An 8801-nucleotide genomic window follows, 5' to 3' on the forward strand; every position below is an offset into this window, starting at 1 on the left:
GCCCGTGCACCTAGAGCCATGCTCTACCACAAGAGAAGCCACTGCAAGGAGAAGCTCACACACCACAACGAAGAGTAGCCCCTGCTCACCACAACTAGAGAAAGATGTTTGCAGCAGTGAAGACTCAACACAGCCAAAAATAAATAAATTAATTTTAAAAATCAATAAATAGAGACTGGCCTGTAACTTACAACATTGTGCCTTCTAGATTTGCCGTTCCTCTTCTATTCTCAAGAAAACTCAAGATCAGAAGCCCAATAATGACTCTGGCCAAGAGTTTCCTCTTGTTCCTGTCTTTGCCACCCAACCAAAACCTGGAGCTTCCTCTGTAGCCCTGTATGTCATGCAGTGACTCCACTATGGGATCTAGCCATGTGGCTGACAAGGTCTTGGTGCTCCAGCCAGGTGTCAGGCCTGAGCCTCTGAGGTGGAAGAACCGAGTTCAGGACACTGGACTACCAGAGACTTCTGGGCCCTATGTAATATCAATTGGTGAGAGCTCTCCCAGAGATCTCTATCTCAATGCTAAGACCCAACTCCACTCAATGACCAGCAAACTCCAGTGCTGGACACCACATGCCAAACAACTAGCAAGACAGGAACACAACACCACCCATTAGCAGAGGGGTTGCCTAAAATCATACTAAGTTCACAGGCACCCCAAAACACACAATCGAACAGAGCCCTGCCCACCAGAAAGACACAATACACCCCACACACCAGAACACAGGCACCAATCTCCTCCACCAGGAAGCCTACACAACCCACTAAACCAAACTTACCCATTCGGGGCAGACAACAAAAACAACAGGAACTACAAACCTGCAGCCTGTGAAGAGGAGACCCCAAACACAGTAAGTTAAACAAAATGAGAAGACAGAGAAACATGCAGCAAATGAAGGAACAAGGTAAAAACACACCACACCAAAAAAATGAAGAGGAAATAGGCAGTCTACCTGAAAAAGAATTTAGAGTAACGATAGTAAAGATAATCAATATTATTGGAAATACAATGGAGAAAGTACAAGAAACATTTTACAAGGACCTAGAAGAACTAAAGAGCAAACAAACAATGATGAACAACACAATAAATGAAATTAAAAATTCTCTAGAAGGATCAATACCAGAATAATTGAAGCAGAACAATGGATAAGAGACCTAGAAGATAAAATACTGGAAATAACTACTGCAGGACAAAATAAAGAAAAAAGAATGAAAAAAATTGAGGACAGTCTCAGAGACTTCTGGGATAATATTAAAAGCACCAACATTAGAATTATAGGGGTTCCAGAAGGAAGAAAAGAAAAAGAAAGGGAATGAGAAAATATTTGAAGAGATTATAGTTGAAAACTTCCCTAATATGGGAAAGGAAATAGTCAATCAAGTCCAGGAAGCACAGAGAGTCCCATACAGGATAAATCCAAGGAGAAAAATGCCAAGACACATACTAATCAAACTATCAAAAAATTAAATACAAAGAAAAAATATTAAAAGCAGCAAGAGAAAAGCAACCAGTAACACACAAGGGAATGAACATAAGGTTAACCACTGATCCTTCAGCAGAAACTCTGCAAACCAGAAGGGACTGGCAAGAGATATTTAAAGTGATGAAAGGGAAAAACCTACAATGAACATGACTCTATCAAGCAAGGATCTCATTCACATTCTACAGAGAAATTAAAACCTTTACAGACAAGCAAAAGCTAAAAGAATTCAACACCACCAAACCAGCTTTACAACAAATGCTAAAGGAACTTCTCTAGGCAGGAAACACAAGAGAAGGAAAAGACCTACAATAACAAACCCAAAACAATTAACAAAATGGTAATAGGAACATACATATCGTTAATAACCTTAAATGTAAATGGATTAAAAGCTCTGACCAAAAGACACAGACTGGCTGAATGGACACAAAAACAAGACTCATATATATGCTGTCTACAAGAGATCCAATTCAGACCTAGGGACACATAAAGACTGAAAGTGAGGGACGGAAGAAATATTCCAAGCAAATGGAAACCAAAAGTAAGCTAGAGTAGCAATTGTCATATCAGACAAAATAGACTTTAAAATAAAGACTATTAAAAGAGAAAATGAAGAATACTACATAATGATCAAGGAATCAATCCAAGAAGAAGATATAACAATTGTAAATATTTAGGCACCCAGAATATGAGCACCTCAGTACATAAGGCAAATGCTAACAGTCATAAAAGGGAAAATCAATAGTAATACAGTCATAGAAGGGGACTTTAACACCCCACTTTCACCAATGGACAGATAATCCAAAATGAAAATAAATAAGGAAACACAAACTTTAAATGATACATTAAACAAGATGGACTTAATTGATATTTATAGGACATTCCATCCAAAAAAAACAGATTATACTTTCTTCTCAAGTGCTCATGGAACATTCTCCAGAGTAGACCATACCTTTGGTCACAAATCAAGCCTTGGCAAATTTAAGAAAATTGATCTCATATCAAGTATCTTTTCTGAGCACAATGGTATGACCTAGATATCAAGTACTCGAAAAAAACTGTAAAAAATACAAACACATGGAGGTTAAACAATGTGCTACTAAATAACCAAGAGCTTACTGAAGAAAACAAAAAGGTAATAAAAAATGCCTAGAAACAAATGACAATGGAGACACGATGACCCAAAACCTATAGGATGCAGCAAAAACAGTTCTAAGAGGGAAGCTTATAACAATACAAACCTACCTCAAGAAACAAGAAACATCTCAAATAAACAACCTAATATTACACCTAAAGCAATTAGAGAAAGAAGAACAAAAAAACCCCAGGTAACAGAAGGAAAGAAATCATAAAGATCAGATCAGAAATAAATGAAAAAGAAATGAAGGAAACAATAGCAAAGATCAATAAAACTAAAAGCTGGTTCTTTGAGAAGATAAACAGAATTGTTAAACCATTAGCCAGACTCATCAAGAAAAAAAGGGAGAAGACTCCAATTAACAGAATTAGAAATGAAAAAGGAGAAGTAACAACAGACACTGCAGAAATACAAAAGATCATGAGAGATTACTACAAGCAACTCTATGCCAATAAAATGGACAACCTGGAAGAAATGGACAAACTCTTAGAAAAGTACAACCTCTCGAGACTGAACCAGAAAGTAATAGAAAATATAAAAAAACCAATCACAAGCACTGAAATTGAAACTGTGATTTAAAATCTTCCAACAAACAAAAGGCCAGGAACAGGTGGATTCACAGGCGAATTCTATCAAACATTTAAAGAAGAGCATCTATCATTCTCAAACTCTTCCAAAGTATAGCAGAGGGAGGAACACTCCAAAACTGATTCTATGAGGCCACCATCACCCTGATACCAAAACCAGACAAAGATGTCACAAAGAAAGAAAACTACAGGCCAATATCACTGATGAATACAGATAGAAAAATCCTCAACAAAATACTAGCAAACAGAATCCAGCAGCAAATTAAAAGGATCATACACCATGATCAAGTGGGGTTTATCCCAGGAATGCAAGGATTCTTCAATATATGCAAATCAGTCAATGTGATATACCATATTAACAAACTGAAGGAGAAAAACCATATGATCATCTCAATAGATGCAGAAAAAGCTTTCAATGAAATTCAACACCCACTTCCAACAAAAACTCTCCAGAAAGTAGGCATAGAGGGGACTTACCTCAACATAATGAAGTCCATATATGACAAACCCACAACCAACATTGTTCTCAATGGTGAAATATTGAAACCATTTCTACTAACATCAGGAACAAGACAAAGGTGCCCACTCTCTCACCATTATTATTCAATATAGTTTTGGAAGTTTTAGCCACAGCAATCAGAGATGAAAAAGAAATAAAAGGAATCCAAATCAGAAAAGAAGTAAAACTGTCACTGTTTGCAGATGACATGATACTATATAAATAGAGGATCCTAAAGATGCTATCAGAAAACTACTAGAGCTTATCAGTGAATTTGGTAAAGTAGCAGGATACAATATTAATGCACAGAAATCTCTGGCATTCCTACACACTAAGGATGAAAAATCTGAAAGAGAAATTAAGGAAACACCCCCATTCACCATTGCAACAAAAAGAATAAAATACCTAGGAATAAACCTACCTACAGAGAGAGAAGACGTGTATGCAGAAGACTATAAGACACTGATGAAAGAAATTAAAGATGATACAAACAGATGGAGAGATACACCATGTTCCTGGATTGGAAGAATCAACATTGTGAAAATGACTCCACTACCCAAAGCATTCTACAGATTCAATGCAATCCCTATCAAACTACTAATGGCATTTTTCATGGAACTAGAACAAAAGAATTCACAATTTGTATAGAAACACAAAAGACCCCAAATAACCAAAGCAACCTTGAGAAAGAAATACAGAGATTGTGGAAGCAGCCTCCCTGACTTCAGACTATACTACAAAGCTACAGTACTCAAGACAGTATGGTACTGGCACAAAAACAGAAATATAGATCAATGGAACAGGATAGAAAGCCCAGAGGTAAACCCACGCACATATGGTCAACTTGTCTTTGACAAAGGAGGCAAGAATATACAATGGAGAAAAGACAGTCTCTTCAATAAGTGGTGCTGTGAAAACTGGATAGCTACATGTAAAAGAATCAAATTAGAACACTCTTTAACACCATACACAAAAATAAACTGAAAATGGATTAAAGACCTAAATGTAAAACTATAAAACTCTTAGAGGAAGACATAGGCAGAACACTCTGACATAAATCACAGCAAAATCCTTTTTGACCCACCTCCTAGAGAAATGGAAATAAAAATAAACAAATTGGACCTAATGAAACTTAAAAGTTTTTGCACAGCAAAGGAAACTATAAACAAGACCAAAAGCAACCTGCAGATTGAGAGAAAATATTTGCAAACGAAGCAAATGACAAAGGATTAATTGCCAAAATATACAAGCATCTCATGCAACTCAATATCAAAAAAGCAAATATCCCAATCCAAAAATGGGCAGAAGACTTAAACAGACATTTCTCCAAAGAAGATATACAGGTTACCAACAAACACATGGATGGATGCTCAACATCACTAATCATTAGAGAAATTCAAATCAAAACTACAATGAGATATCACCTCACACTGGTCAGTCAGGATGACCATCATCAAGAAATCCAGAAACAACAAATGCTGGAGAGGGTGTGGAGAAAAGGGAACCCTCTTGTACTGTTGGTGGGAATGTAAATTGATACAGCCACTATGGAGAACAGTATGGAGGTTCCTTAAAAAAAAACTAATACTAGAACTACCATATGACCCAGCAATACCATTACTGGGCATATACCCTGAGAAAACCATAATTCAATAAGAGTCATGTACCACAATGTTCATTGCAACATTATTTACAATTGCCAGGACATGGAAGCAACCTAAGTGTCCATCGACAGAAGAAGATGTGGCACATATATACAATGGAATATTGCTCAGCCATAAAAATAAATGAAACTGAGTTATTTGTAGTGAGGTGGATGGACCAAGAGTTGTCTTACAGAGTGAAGTAAGTCAGAAACAGAAAAACAAATACCATATGCTAACACATATATATGGAATCTAAAAAAAAAATAGTTCTGAAGAACCTAGGGACAGGACAGGAATAAAGATGCAGATGTAGAGAATGGACTTGAGGACACGGAAAGGGGAAGGGTAAGCTGAGACGAAGTGAGAGAGTGGCATTGACTTATATACACTACCAAATATAAAACAGATAGCTAGTGAGAAGTAGCTGCATAGCACAGGGAGATCAGCTCGGTGCTTTGTGACCACCTAGATGGGTGGGACAGGGAGGTTGGGAGGGAGACGCAAGAGGGAGGGGATATGGGGATATATGTATACATATTGCTGATTCACTTTGTCATACAACAGCCACTAATACTACAATGTAAAGCAATTATACTCCAATAAAGATGTTAAAAAAATCATCAATATAATCTACTATATTAACGAATCGAGTAAGAAAAATTTTGATCGTATCAGTAGATAGAGAAAATCATTTGAAAACCTTCAATTTCAGTCAATCAAGATAAAAATTCTCAAAAAACAAGAAACTGAAAAATAACTTCTTAAATTAATAAGAAAATAAATGAAAAAACATATGATTAACATAACAATTAACAGTGAGAGACTAAGACGTTTCCACATAAGACTGAGAACAAAGTAAGGATATTCTCAAAGAATGACAAAAAAACAACTCCTGACAGTAAAAGCAAGTATACCAAGTTAGTAGGCTATGAGTTCTTAATTAAGTTCAATTATATACCTACATGTCAGCAATGAACAACTGGAATTTGAAATAATACTTTTATTTTATTTTATTTATAATAATACAAAATACTTTTGACAAAAGTATAAGGGCAATTCAATGATAAAAGCAGTCTTTTCAATAAATAGTGATGGAAATATGTAATATCAATGTGCAAAAAATAGTATTTACTTCTTACACAAAAATTAACTAAAAATGAATCAGAAACCTGCATGTAAGATGCACAAATATAAAACTTCTAGAAGAAAATATATGAGAAAATGTATGATAGAAGGTTTCATGATGAAGTTTAGATAGAACTGCAAAAGCGTTATCTATGAAGAAAAGAATTAATGAAGTGTCTTTGAATATTAAAAACTCTGTGAACGATACTGGTAAAAATGAAAAGACATGAACTAGGATTAAATATTTTAAAATCACATACATTATAAAGGACTTGTATTGAAAATATTCAAAGAATTCTTACAAGTAAACACTAAGAAAACCAGCAGTGCACTTGAAAACTGGGCAAAAGGCCTGAGCAGCTGCCTCACTAAAGAATATATACAGATGACAAGTATATGAAAAGATGCTCAGCATCATTTTTCATCAGGATAATGCAAATTAAAACAATGAATTCCCACTGCATAGCTATTAGAGTGGCTAAAATCCAAAAACAAAATAAATTGACAAACTACAACATGGATCATTCTAGTCTTCTCTCTTTGTTTGTCATCTCCTACTCCAATAGCAAGGAACCTGGCTCCCATCATACACCATCCATTTAAGTAAATATTCAGTTCCAGTATGTATGTATAGTGGTTTCAGAATTGATAGCCTACCCACTGTGGAAAATACTTGATCGGCTAGAGTACTGTGCTTTCGTACAGTTCTTCTTACTTTCAGTCTCCACTCATTTCTGAAGTTTCTTGGGTCAGCTACCACTACTCTAGTATAATCAGGAGAAAAATATAACACAAGCCCAAATTGAGGGACAATCTATAAAGTACCTGATCAGTATGTTTCAAAACTGCAAGGTCCTTAAAAATAAGAAAAGTCTGAGAAACTGTCACAGGCAAGAGGAGCCATAGAGACATGACAACTCAATGTAATTTGATATGATGTATAAGATTCTGAAACAGAAAAAGCACATTAGATAAAACTGGAGACATATGAATAAACTATGAACTTTAGTTAATGTATCAGTGTTGGTTCAGTAATTGTGACGACTTTATAACAGTATGCTGTTAACCAAAGTGAAAGTGCATATGAGGTGTGTGGGCATTTTCTGTACCATATTTTCAAATTTTATTTAAATCTAAAACTATTCTAAACTCAAAAGTATATTTTTTAAATTATGGATAAATGATTTGAATAGGCACTTCACCTAGGAAGTTAAATAAATGACAAATAAGTACCTGCAAAGTTTTCTCAACTGTATTGGTCATTTATATATATATATATAATTAAAACCACAATGGAAAACTACTACAGACCTATTGGAATGACTAATTTTAAAAGGATGAACATATCATCTAATGGAGAGGATGTGGAGGACCCAGAGATGGTGGGATTCAAAATGGCATGACTTTAAAAAGTAGTTTGGAAGACAGATGAATGGATAAAGAAGATGTGGCACATATATACAATGGGATATTAGCCATAAAAAGGAACGAAACTGAGTTATTTGTAGTGAGGTTTATGAACCTAGAGTCTGTCATACAGAGTGAAGTAAGTCAGAAAGAGAAAAACAAGTACCATGTGCTAACACATATATATGGAATCTAAAAAAGAAAAAAAAGGTTCTGATGAACCTAGGGGCAGGACAGGAATAAAGACACAGATGTAGAGAATGGACTTGAGGACACAGGGAGGGGGAAGGGGAAGCTGAGATGAAGTGAGAGAGTGGCATCGACATATGTACACTACCAAATGTAAAATAGATAGCTAGTGGGAAGCAGCCGCAAAGCACAGGGAGATCAGCTTGGTGCTTTGCGACCACCTAGAGGTGTGGGATAGGGAGTGTGGGAGGGAGACGCAACAGGGAGGGGATATGGGGATATATGTGCGCATACAGCTGATTCACTTTGTTATACAGCAGAAACTAACACAACACTGTAAAGCAATTATACTCCAATAAATATTTTAAAAAAAAGCTAATCATTAACTACATGATCCAATCCACTCTTAGGTATTCACTCTATCTCTTTTTTGTTACAACCTGTATGGGATAACCAGTTAATAATTCTGAAATATCTCTCTCTCTCTCTCTCTTTTTCTCTGTTCTTTCTCTCTCTGCCCACACTACACAATTTAAGCAGTTATGCTAAAAAAAATTGTTATTCAATACAAATGATTTTATGTTTGTTAAGAGGACAGTATGTTAATCTTTTTTTCAGATTTAAGACTATGATTCCTTCAGGAAGATGTAGATATTGGATATCAAGCTAGAAAAAATCTTAGACATTACCAAGTAAACCTCTCTTACTTTACAAGTAAGAGCACTT

The sequence above is a fragment of the Neophocaena asiaeorientalis genome, unplaced genomic scaffold (genome assembly GCF_003031525.2).
Source record: "Neophocaena asiaeorientalis asiaeorientalis breed wild unplaced genomic scaffold, Neophocaena_asiaeorientalis_V1.1 scaffold287, whole genome shotgun sequence".
Taxonomy (NCBI): domain Eukaryota; kingdom Metazoa; phylum Chordata; class Mammalia; order Artiodactyla; family Phocoenidae; genus Neophocaena; species Neophocaena asiaeorientalis.